We start from the raw sequence: 13,839 nt of genomic DNA on the forward strand, positions 1-13,839 counted from the left end.
GGACCAAAATCGGAAAAAATCCGACCAAAGTCGAAAGTGTCGAAAATTTTAAAAAACCCCTTTTGGGGCCCTATGGCCTCCCTAGATAATGAAAAGTGAGGTCCGCGGCCGATCCGGAAGAAAAACTTGACCTAGGCAAACTTGTATGACGGTGGGGACCCAAAAAAATTTCGATGAGTGTAGTTTAGACAGGCCGGAAAATGTATCGGTGGTCCGTATCAAGGGACGTCTTTTAGTTCCATGGGGTGGTGGTCGTCGAACAAAGTCGCCTAGGTCGACCACCAGAAAGACCAGTCGTGTTGTAATGGATGTTTTGACCACTTTACTAGGGAAACCTAGTAGGTCGAAGCAAATTTGGGGTTCGAGATGAGTTGGTGAAAGTTGGTCCAACCTAGGTGTGCTTGGTGGAGGTTGACCATGAAAGTAGAGCATGATGGGAATGACCATAACTTTGGTTCTAGATGTCGGATCGGTACACTTGAGGCAGTTTTGGAAAGGTGAAGGCCTGCTCTAGCTATGTTTCCTACCAAGCTGAGCGCCTACTAGTGACCCGGAGGAGGTATTAAGGGTCAAAGGCAAAAAGGGGTACCCTAAAGTGCATGTGACCAAGAAAATGGGAAAAACGGTATCGCCTATAGCTCAGGCTGTATGGCTCGGATCGGAAAGCTTGGATATGCGTTGGAAAGGTCTTGACGAGCGCTAGCTATGTGTCCTACCAAGCGAAACGCTAGGTGTTGAGCAAGTCGGTCATATTAGAGGGCAAAGGTGAAAAATGGTGGTTTAGAGGCGAAAATTCACCTTATGATCGAAAATAGCGGGCGAACGATAAGAGCTACGAACACGGCGTAGAACAATCATAAGTACGTTACCACAAGACCTAACTTTGGCCAATATAGAGCGAGAAGATCGGAGGTACCCATCAGGGTGATATGGCTGGTTCAAAGTTGGACCAAAACGAGACTTGAGAAATGGGTTGAAACACGGTATCGCGAATAACTCAGGCTGTATGGAACGGATCGACAAGCTAAGATCAGTGTTGGAAAGGTCGAACCGAGCGCTAACTATAATCCCAAACAACCGAAGCGCTAAGTGTTGAGCAAAACTGAGTTATTAAGCGACAAAGTGGAAAAATAATACCAAAATTTCCAAAAATCACACAAGACCAAGAATACCGAGCAGGCGGTAAGAGATAGCGGGTTGACGTAGAATACTTATAAGTTTGCCTCTACGAGACCTAAAAGTCGTCCATAGACAGCGAGAAGATCGGACCACTCTGGAAGGGTGATACGAGTGGTCAAAAATTGGCAAAAATGAAACATGGCTAAAATGGATTTGACTTGTGCACCGTATAGCTCCGGCTGTATGGCATGGATTGTTAAGCTAGGATATGTTTTGGAAAGGTAACACCCAGCGCTAGATACGACTAGAAGAAAGCAAAGCGCTAACTAGCATGATTTGGAAGTTATTAAGTGTCAAAGTCGAAAAATGTTACCAAAATTGAAACTCGAGTACATTGGGCCAAAAAGTACAAGTTGTGAAATTTGGACTTACGAGTAAAATACCGAGCAGGCGGTAAGAGATAGAGACTTGGTGTAGAACAATTATATGTTGGGCATGTTATAACCTATATTTGGCCCGAACATAGTGACGAGATCGGTGGTACCCAAAAGGGTGGTACAGGTGTTAGATGGTTTTCCCAGAGCATAAGCTCCACATGATAAGGAAAACGGGAAACATCATAACTTCGGCTGTATGGCATGGAATGGAACGAACAAGGTATCGATGGAAAGAGAAAAGGTAGCGCTAACTATAATTCCTACCAAGCAAAGCGCTAGCATGTGACCGTTCGGGTGTTATTGTGAGTCAAAGTCAGAAATTGTTACCACGAGAGGCGAAAATCCGACTAAGTCCATGAATACCGGGCTGGCGGTAAGAGATACGGCTTGGCCGTAGAACATTTATATGTTGGCCAATACAAGACCTAAGTTTCGTCCATAGACGACAAGAAGATCGAAGATACCTGAAGGTGAGATATGGGCGTCCCAAAGTGGGCCTTTGAAAAAGTGACAAACTTCCCTTATAACAGCATACACCAAATATCTCTGGCTCTATGGCACCGAATAAGAAGTTGAGCTCAGCGACAGAAAGGTGATAGTCAGCGCTAAATATCATACGAACAGAGTGAAGCGCTAAAGGGAAAGGATCTTGGTGATATAAGGTGACAAAGTCGAGAAAAGTTGCCTCAAAATCATGAAAAATGTGAAAAAATGGCTAAGTCCCGGGTGCCTTAAGGGCAGGTTAATCGAATGTACCGAGCTGGCGGTACGAGATAGAGACTTGGTGTAGAACAATTATATGTTTGGCATGGCAAGACCTACATTTGGCCAATACAAAGTGAGAAGATCAAAGAAACCCGTAAGGGTGATATTGGTGTCCAAAGGTAAAAAGCACTAAGTCTTGGGAAACTTATATGAAGAAAAAGGACCCTGATGGGTCATATGGGATGGATCGAAAAATCGGCTAAGTCCCAAAATGGGGATGTCAGAACTACACTCATGTGTTACCACATCAAGCAAGGCAAACTTATATGAAGGAAAGGACCCTGATGGGTCATATGGTATTGATCGAAAAATCGGCTAAGTCCCAAAATGGGGATGTCAGAACTACACTCAAATGTTACCACACCAAGCTAGGCAAACTTATATGAAGCAAAGGACCCTGATGGGTCATATGGTATTTTACGAAAAATCGGCTAAGTCCCAAAATGGGGATGTCAGAACTACACTCAAATGTTACCACACCAAGCAAGGCAAACTTATATGAAGCAAAGGACCCTGATGGGTCATATGGTATTTTACGAAAAATCGGCTAAGTCCCAAAATGGTGATGTCAGAACTACACTCAAATGTTACCACACCAAGCAAGGCAAACTTATATGAAGCAAAGGACCCTGATGGGTCATATGGTATTTTACGAAAAATCGGCTAAGTCCCAAAATGGGGATGTCAGAACTACACTCAAATGTTACCACACCAAGCAAGGCAAACTTATATGAAGGAAAGGACCCTGATGGGTCATATGGTATTTTACGAAAAATCGGCTAAGTCCCAAAATGGGGATGTCAGAACTACACTAAAAAGTTACCACACCAAGCAAGGCAAAGTACCTAGGTGAACCCTAGGAAGAAACACGGACCAAGTCAGATGGCCTAAGTCAATAGAACAAGTGACCTAGGCAAAGTTGTATGACGCTGAGGACCCTGAAAAATCTGGTTAGTGTAGTTTAGACAGGGTAGGTTTTTGGGTCGGCCGAACCCCCTTATTTTGGGTTTTGGCCTCATCAAGAAGCTACACCTAGGCAAACTGCCTAGGGTGAAAGTGCGAAGACCAATCGAATAGTAAGACAAGTTTTGACCGATCGCCCTAGGCAAGCATGTATGAAGAAATGGACCCTAAGGGTCATATGGAAATACATGAAAAATCGGCTAAGTCCCAAAATTGGGATGTCAGAACTACACTAAAAAGTTACCACATCAAGCAAGGCAAACTACCTAGGTGAACCCTAGCAAGAAACACGGACCAAGTCAGATGGCCTAAGTCAAGAGTGCAAGTGACCTAGGCAAAGTTGTATGACGGTGAGGACCCTGAAAAATCTGGTTAGTGTAGTTTAGACAGGGGAGGTTTTTGGGTCGGCTGAACCTCCTTATTTTGGGTTTTGACCTCCTCAAGAAGCTACACCTAGGCAAACTGCCTAGGGTGAAAGTGCGAAGACCAATCGAATAGTAAGACAAGTTTTGACCGATCGCCCTAGGCAAGCTTGTATGAAGAAAGGGACCCTATGGGTCATATGGAAATACATGAAAAATCGGCTAAGTCCCAAAATTGGGATGTCTGAACTACACTAAAAAGTTACCACATCAAGCAAGGCAAAGTACCTAGGTGAACCCTAGCAAGAAACACGGACCAAGTCAGATGGCCTAAGTCAAGAGTACAAGTGACCTAGGCAAAGTTGTATGACGGTGAGGACCCTGAAAAATCTGGTTAGTGTAGTTTAGACAGGGGAGGTTTTTGGGTCGGTTGAACCCCCTTATTTCGGGTTTTGACCTCCTCAAGAAGGTACACCTAGGCAAAGTGCCTAGGGTGCAAGTGTGAAGACCAATCGAATAGTAAGACAAGTTTTGACCGATCGCCCTAGGCAAGCTTGTATGAAGAAAGGGACCCTTTGGGTCATATGGAAATTCATGAAAAATCGGCTAAGTCCCAAAATGGGGATGTCTGAACTACACTAAAAAGTTACCACATGAAGCAAGGCAAAGTACCTAGGTGAACCCTAGGAAGAAACACGGACCAAGTCAGATGGCCTAAGTCAAGAGAACAAGTGACCTAGGCAAAGTTGTATGACGGTGAGGACCCTGAAAAATCTGGTTAGTGTAGTTTAGACAGGGGAGGTTTTTGGGTCGGCTGAACCTCCTTATTTTGGGTTTTGACCTCCTCAAGAAGCTACACCTAGGCAAACTGCCTAGGGTGAAAGTGCGAAGACCAATCGAATAGTAAGACAAGTTTTGACCGATCGCCCTAGGCAAGCTTGTATGAAGAAAGGGACCCTATGGGTCATATGGAAATACATGAAAAATCGGCTAAGTCCCAAAATTGGGATGTCTGAACTACACTAAAAAGTTACCACAGCAAGCAAGGCAAAGTACCTAGGTGAACCCTAGGAAGAAACACGGACCAAGTCAGATGGCCTAAGTCAAGAGAACAAGTGACCTAGGCAAAGTTGTATGACGGTGAGGACCCTGAAAAATCTGGTTAGTGTAGTTTAGACAGGGGAGGTTTTTGGGTCGGCTGAACCTCCTTATTTTGGGTTTTGACCTCCTCAAGAAGCTACACCTAGGCAAACTGCCTAGGGTGAAAGTGCGAAGACCAATCGAATAGTAAGACAAGTTTTGACCGATCGCCCTAGGCAAGCTTGTATGAAGAAAGGGACCCTATGGGTCATATGGAAATACATGAAAAATCGGCTAAGTCCCAAAATTGGGATGTCTGAACTACACTAAAAAGTTACCACAGCAAGCAAGGCAAAGTACCTAGGTGAACCCTAGGAAGAAACACGGACCAAGTCAGATGGCCTAAGTCAAGAGTACAAGTGACCTAGGCAAAGTTGTATGGCGCTGAGGACCCTGAAAAATCGGGTTAGTGTAGTTCAGACAGGGGAGGTTTCTGGGTCGGCTGAACCTCCTTATTTCGGGTTTTGGCCTCCTCAAGAAGACAGACCTAGGCAAACTGCCTAGGGTGAAAGTGCGAAGACCAATCGAATAGTAAGACAAGTTTTGACCGATCGCCCTAGGCAAGCTTGTATGAAGAAAGGGACCCTATGGGTCATATGGAAATACATGAAAAATCGGCTAAGTCCCAAAATTGGGATGTCTGAACTACACTAAAAAGTTACCACATCAAGCAAGGCAAAGTACCTAGGTGAACCCTAGGAAGAAACACGGACCAAGTCAGATGGCCTAAGTCAAGAGTACAAGTGACCTAGGCAAAGTTGTATGGCGCTGAGGACCCTGAAAAATCGGGTTAGTGTAGTTCAGACAGGGGAGGTTTCTGGGTCGGCTGAACGTCCTTATTTCGGGTTTTGGCCTCCTCAAGAAGACAGACCTAGGCAAAGTGCCTAGGGTGAAAGTGCGAAGACCAATCGAATAGTAAGACAAGTTTTGACCGATCGCCCTAGGCAAGCTTGTATGAAGAAAGGGACCCTATGGGTCATATGGAAATACATGAAAAATCGGCTAAGTCCCAAAATTGGGATGTCTGAACTACACTAAAAAGTTACCACATCAAGCAAGGCAAAGTACCTAGGTGAACCCTAGGAAGAAACACGGACCAAGTCAGATGGCCTAAGTCAAGAGTACAAGTGACCTAGGCAAAGTTGTATGGCGCTGAGGACCCTGAAAAATCGGGTTAGTGTAGTTCAGACAGGGGAGGTTTCAGGGTCGGCTGGACCTCCTTATTTCGGGTTTTGGCCTCCTCAAGAAGACAGACCTAGGCGAATTGCCTAGGGTGAAACTGCGAAGACCAATCGAATAGTAAGACAAGGTTTGACCGATCGCCCTAGGCAAGCTTGTATGAAGAAAGGGACCCTTAGGGTCATATGGAAATTCATGAAAAATCGGCTAAGTCCCAAAATTGGGATGTCAGAACTACACTAAAAAGTTACCACATCAAGCAAGGCAAAGTACCTAGGTGAACCCTAGGAAGAAACACGGACCAAGTCAGATGGCCTAAGTCAAGAGTATAAGTGACCTAGGCAAAGTTGTATGGCGCTGAGGACCCTGAAAAATCGGGTTAGTGTAGTTAAGACAGGGGAGGTTTCAGGGTCGGCCAGACCTCCTTATTTCGGGTTTTGGCCTCCTCAAGAAGACAGACCTAGGCGAATTGCCTAGGGTGAAACTGCGAAGACCAATCGAATAGTAAGACAAGTTTTGACCGATCGCCCTAGGCAAGCTTGTATGAAGAAAGGGACCCTATGGGTCATGTGGAAATATACGAAAAATCGGCTAAGTCCCAAAATTGGGATGTCAGAACTACACTATAAAGTTACCACATTAGCAAGGCAGACTTGTATGAAGAACGGGACCCTGGTGAAAGTAGCAAATATCCCAAACCGAACATGAATATTATACACACAAGAGTACGAACATAAAGGAACACGGACCAAGCGTACCGAGAGAATCGGTACTATAGAGCCCTCGTGGTTCTACACAAAGACTTTATGTTCGGGGTTCACACCCCAAATCGAACGTGGAATTTACTTTCTGATGGTCATGCGGTCGTCCAAAGGGGTCTAGTATCCTGGGATGACAAGCATCACGGGCACAGCTCGTATCAAAACAGTCGAAGAGGCCCGCGAAAGCTTGCTTTCCATGGCTATGCGATGCACAAATTGAGTTTACTCACCGTAGTATAAAACGAACGAACCGAACCTATCCGAGTAGGGATAATGGGCGCAGTAACATACTTCTGTGACCCAGCGAGAGTTGAACGAGGTGACATGAACTGTCAGTGGCTTATATCAGATGGGATACATACATGAGATTGCTTTCAAATCTACACTCGAAAACCTAACCAAGTAAAAGCGAACGTGGGAAGGATTCGAAACCGGTCACGAAATCTTAAGCTGGAAAGAGTCATCACTATGGATACATATTATGCGAAACCAATCAAGTGCTCAGTACTGATCCAAAACCTAAGAGCACTAGTGAACACCTTATTCTCACCCTAGTTCACATCCAAGTGATCGACCACGTGTGTGAAGCAAAGACCAATCGAATTCCTCAATGAACCGAACACTATGAACAAATGGCCAGAAACGTTATAACTATCCAAACATCCTACTATCTAGCGAAAGTCATCACGATGGAACCATACAATGATCTTAACCTATAGCGCTCACCTATTCCTACCCAGAGTGCAAGTGAACAGATTGCCCACCCTTACCAGTTCACAACCACGTGATCGACTAACATACCGAGGTTACCACAAGTCAAAGTTATACGTTTACAAGCGCAAGACCAATCGAAAACCCCGAAAGCAATCTCGACCCAAAATGTATTATCCGTGAGTGTAGTCGAGTCTCGTACTCGTCATCTGTAATCGTCGGATAGAATATCCAGTACACGGTTGTCTTTCCAAATGAAATCTACATACAGAACTCGCTCTTGGCAAATGGGTGGCATTGGCGCAATCAGGAGCGAGTTCCCGTCCGGGTGCCAAGTGGTTGGCAAATGTCTGGGGGAAAGCAACCATATATTGATTTGTCTGTTAGTGTACTGGGTGTTTGAGGTATGTAGTATCCACGCTTGGTTGGGTGTGTCAGAGGACCGTGAATGCGTTCGCAACCCCAATTGGGGTACATCGGGAATGATTTTGTGAAACCGATGTGCCCGGCACACACTAAGTTTTGTTGCAAGTTAATAGTGTGCCATGTCCGGGGGGGTTGTGATTAAACTCTGGTGAATTGCGTACTGTGGTGATTGGGGTATGAAAGCCCCGCAGTTGCAATGATCGGACGCGCCTAGCGTGTCCTTTAGTTGATGGTAGGGAAATGAAGGCCCTTGTCAGCTCACCTAAGTATTCATGGAAGTTTGGCATAAGGTCGCTGTGGTAGGGGTATGAAGGCCCCGTCAGCGCATGCACAATCGGGCGCACGAGCGCTTAGCGGAGTCGAATGCCGCTCAAGTGCCTGTCCGGTGCATCGGGTGTGTGTGTGATACGAGGGCAATGAGGTTCGCACGGGGGCTCGCCTCCCGTGTGCTACCGGACTTGACAACATATAGAACGTGGTGTTTGCTCCTCCGGGTGCAATGGGACAATGAACATTCGAACGCAAAGTCGGAATTCTGGTTGATCCTACCAGTAATATACGCTCGTCTCAAAGGTTAAGCCATGCATGTCTAAGTACAAACAGATTTAATGTGAAACCGCATAAGGCTCAGTATAACAGCTATAATTTACGAGATCATCAACCTAGTTACTTGGATAACTGTGGAAAATCTAGAGCTAATACATGCAACATGCCAGGACCCTCGCGGGAACTGGTGCACTTATTAGTCAAACCAATCGCGGGTTCTCCGTGTCATTGAGTTGAAGTCTGGATAATGATGCTGATCGTATGGTCTCGCACCGACGACAGATCTCGCAAATATCTGCCCTATCAACTATGGATGGTAGTATAGAGGACTACCATGGTTGCAACGGGTAACGGGGAATCAGGGTTCGATTCCGGAGAGGGAGCCTGAGAAATGGCTACCACATCCAAGGAAGGCAGCAGGCGCGTAAATTACCCAATCCCGGGACGGGGAGGTAGTGACGAGAAATAACAATATGAAACTCTTTAATGATGTTTCATAATTGGAATGAGTAGAGCATAAATCCTTCTACGAGGATCAAGTGGAGGGCAAGTCTGGTGCCAGCAGCCGCGGTAATTCCAGCTCCACTAGCGTATATTAAAATTGTTGCGGTTAAAACGTTCGAAGTTGATACTTGTCCAACACAGTCCGGCTCCGCCGACCCGGTCAACCCGTGGTCGGTGGGCCAAGTCGGAATCTGGTTGCGACTCAATGGTGTGGTAGGGCACCAAGTCTGTGTCATGGTGTGCCCTTCAACGGGTGCAAGTGTAACATAGAGCTCGACCGCTCACGTTTACCTTGAACAAATTAGAGTGCTTAAAGCAGGGTGCCCAAACGCCCTAGAATAATCTTGCATGGAATAATGGAATACGACCTTGGTCTAATCTTTCATTGGTTTGTACTCAGACCGGAGGTAATGATTAACAGAAGTAGTTGGGGACACTAGTATTACGGCGCGAGAGGTGAAATTCGTAGACCGTCGTAAGACTAACTAAAGCGAAGGCATTTGTCAAGGATGCTTTCTTTAATCAAGAACGAAAGTTAGAGGATCGAAGGCGATTAGATACCGCCCTAGTTCTAACCGTAAACGATGCCAACTAGCAATTGGGAGACGCTACAACCAGGTGCTCTCAGTAGCTTCCGGGAAACCAAAGTCAGGTTCCGGGGGAAGTATGGTTGCAAAGTTGAAACTTAAAGGAATTGACGGAAGGGCACCACAATGAAATGGAGCTTGCGGTTCAATTTGACTCAACACGGGAAAACTTACCAGGTCCGAACTTATGGAGGTGAGACAGATTAATAGCTCTTTCTCAAATTTAAGGGTAGTGGTGCATGGCCGTTCTTAGTTCGTGGATTGATTTGTCTGGTTAATTCCGATAACGAACGTGACTCACATATGCTAACTAGAACGCAGTCAGCGTTAATGCGTCGATGCCGATTGGAACGGGTTAGGACCTTTCGGTGGAGTATGACCTGACACCTTCGCTGTTCGTGTGCGCAAGTGCACTTACGGTACGCTGCTTAGCAGGACAATTTGTGTTTAGCAAAATGAGATCGAGCGATAACAGGTCCGTGATGCCCTTAGATGTTCTGGGCTACACGCGTGCTACAATGTGGGTAGCAGCGTGTCTCCTATTCCGAGAGGAACGGGAAATCACTCAAATACTCACTTAGTAGGGATTATGGATTGCAATGGTCCATATGAACTCGGAACTTCTAGTAAGTGCTGGTCATCAGCCAGCGTTGAATACGTCCCTGCCCTTTGTACACACCGCCCGTCGCTACTACCGATGGATTATTTAGTGAGGTCTTTGGAGATGATCGTTCGCTGGATCCTCGTGAACCGCGTCTGCTTTATCGAAGTTGACCGAACTTGATGATTTAGAGGAAGTAAAAGTCGTAACAAGGTTTCCGTAGGTGAACCTGCGGAAGGATCATTAGTGGCCAAGTGATCCTTCCAGAAGTCCGAACCTGCGGGTTGAGACTTCGGCACAAGTTGCCATATGATAATTGACGAAACACTATAGAAGTCCGAACCTGCGGGTTGAGACTTCGGCACAAGTTGCCATATGAACATTGACGAAACACTATGAAGTCCGAACCTGCGGGTTGAGACTTAGGCACAAGTTGCCTTATACATGACTTCGAACAAATACACAAGTCCGAACCTGCGGGTTGAGACTTAGGCACAAGTTGCCTTATACATGACTTCGAACAAATACACAAGTCCGAACCTGCGGGTTGAGACTTAGGCACAAGTTGCCATATGAAAGTTGACGAAACACTAACAAGTCCGAACCTGCGGGTTGAGACTTAGGCACACGTTGCCTTATACATGACTTCGAACAAATACACAAGTCCGAACCTGCGGGTTGAGACTTAGGCACAAGTTGCCTTATACATACATTGGCCAAATAAACAGAAGTCCGAACCTGCGGGTTGAGACTTAGGCACAAGTTGCCATATTATATTCGATCAAACACTAAGTAGTCCGAACCTGCGGGTTGAGACTCAAGACCGTAACAAGATGTCACTATACAAGTCCGAACCTAAGGGTTGAGACTTAATGCGATCTAGATACCAAGTTGACATCCAATACCTGTTGAGCAAAACCAAAGATTCCCTGTTCTCGAATGATTACACTATATAACAGGGAATCTTGAAGAAATCAAGCAAGCGTGAAACAAAGTCATCACTTGGGCATGCTCGATAGCCAACCACATGACCTTAACCTAAGAGAGCATGCAAACCACATGATACCTATAAACGATTAACCCGCCCTAGTTCAATCGTTCACCAAGTGATGACTTCAGTATGGCTAAGAGAAAAACTTTTAAATGGGAAAAACTCTAAGTCCGAACCTCCGGGTTGAGACTTCCGCGTCGGAGGTGGGCGCACCTCCTATCCGAAAGATGATGAATCAGGGGTGTTCGGTCAGCAATGGTCGGATACCCCGTCGTAGTCCAACTATGACAATCAAAGTCAAGACCTCCGGGTTGAGACTTTCCGCGAGTACAAGCATAAAGGAACACGGACCAAGCCGTACCGAGAGAATCGGTACTAGAGCCCTCGTGGTTCTACATTGAGAGAGCCCTCGTGGTTCTCATTAGGGGCTTTATGCAAGTCGTACTCAATACTGTGGTGTGAAGTATAAAGTATAGTCTTCGCCTGGTCCACGCTGCTTCGGCGGTCCTGGGTAAGATAGTTCATTCTAGCTTGCCCTATAGTGGAATGAGGACACTTAATGCTTCGTCTTTTAGCGGCGGCTAGACTCCTCCTCACGGGGAACGAGTTGACGCACACAGCGGCGGCTTACGCACTATGGCAATCATGGATGCCTGAAGATTCCGTGAAGTTCTCCCCTGGTCCACGCTGCCTCGGCAGTCCTGGGTAAAATGGAATATTTCCAGCTTGCCCTATAGTGGAAGAGGACTATCCAACAATATAAAGTCAAGACCTCCGGGTTGAGACTTTCCGCGTCGGTGGTGTCGCGCACCGCCTATCCGAAAGATGGTGTAACAGGGGTGTTCGATCAGCAATGGTCGGATGCCCCGTCATAGTCCAACTATGACAACCAAAGTCAAGACCTCCGGGTTGAGACTTTCCGCGTCCGGAGGTACGCGTACCGCCTACCCGAAAGATGGTGTGCTTCTGGGGTATTCGATGAGTCGGATACCCCGTCGTAGTCCAACTATGACAATCAAAGTCAAGACCTCCGGGTTGAGACTTCCGCGTCCGGAGGTACGCGTACCGCCTACCCGAAAGATGGTGTGCTTCTGGGGTATTCGATGAGTCGGATACCCCGTCGTAGTCCAACTATGACAATCAAAGTCAAGACCTCCGGGTTGAGACTTCCGCGTCCGGAGGTACGCGTACCGCCTACCCGAAAGATGGTGAATCAGGGGTGTTCGATCAGCAATGGTCGGATGCCCCGTCGTAGTCCAACTATGACAATCAAAGTCAAGACCTCCGGGTTGAGACTTTCTAAGAGTACAAGCATAAAGGAACACGGACCAAGCCGTACCGAGAGAATCGGTACTAGAGCCCTTGTGGTTCTACATTGAGAGAGCCCTCGTGGTTCTCATTAGGGGCTTTATGCAAGAAGTACTCAATACTGTGGTGTGAAGTATAAAGTATAGAGTCCTCCACTGGTCCACGCTGCTCCGGCGGTCCTGGGTAAGATAGTTCATTCTAGCTTGCCCTATGTGGAAGAGGACTCAATACCCTACCTGTTGAGCTTGAAACAAAGTCATCACTTGGGCATGCTCATATTGCCATACACAATTACATTATATTCGAATGAGCATGCAAGCGACCCTATATAGACCGAACCAAAACGATAGATACCGCCGTAGTTCACCCCCACCAAGTGATGACTTCAGTATGGCTAGTGTGTGAAGTATAAAGTATAGTCCTCCCCTGGTCCACACTGCTTCGGCGGTCCTGGGTAAGATAGTTAGTTCTAGCTTGCCCTATGTGGAAGAGGACACAATACTTAATACTTAGAGTACAAGCATAAAGGAACACGGACCAAGCCGTACCGAGAGAATCGGTACTAGAGCCCTCGTGGTTCTACATTGAGAGAGCCCTCGTGGTTCTCATTAGGGGCTTTATGCAAGTCGTACTCAATACTGTGGTGTGAAGTATAAAGTATAGAGTCCTCCACTGGTCCACGCTGCTCCGGCGGTCCTGGGTAAGATAGTTCATTCTAGCTTGCCCTATGTGGAAGAGGACTCAATACCCTACCTGTTGAGCTTGAAACAAAGTCATCACTTGGGCATGCTCATATTGCCATACAATATTCCATTATCTACTAATGAGCATGCAGCTATATGATTATAACCTGTAAACGATTACCCCGCCGTAGTTCAGCGCTTCAACCAAGTGATGACTTCAGTATGGCTAGTGTGTGAAGTATAAAGTATAGTCCTCCCCTGGTCCACACTGCTTCGGCGGTCCTGGGTAAGATAGTTAGTTCTAGCTTGCCCTATGTGGAAGAGGACACCATACTTAATACTGTGGTGTAATGAACAAAGTATAGTCCTCCACTGGTCCACGCTGCTTTGCAGTCCTGGGTAAGATAGTTAATTCTAGCTTGCCCTATGTGGAAGAGGGCATACAAGACAAAGTATAGTTCTCCCCTGGTCCACGCTGCTCCGGCGGTCCTGGGTAAGATAGTTAATTCTAGCTTGCCCTATGTGGAAGAGAGCATACATGAACCAAGAACGAAGGTTATGATCGAGGAATGATTCGACAACTAACCGATGGTATGAAATGTGAAGAATTCAAGCAAGCAAACAATCAAGTCATCACTTGGGCATGCTCGATAGCCAACCTCATGACATTAACCTAGTAGAGCATGCGAAAACCAATATATATGTAAACGATGCCCCTCCCTAGTTCAGCGCTTCAACCAAGTGATGACTTCAGAA

This window comes from Anopheles coustani (assembly GCF_943734705.1).
Source record: "Anopheles coustani chromosome X unlocalized genomic scaffold, idAnoCousDA_361_x.2 X_unloc_116, whole genome shotgun sequence".
In the NCBI taxonomy this organism is placed as follows: Eukaryota; Metazoa; Arthropoda; class Insecta; order Diptera; family Culicidae; genus Anopheles; species Anopheles coustani.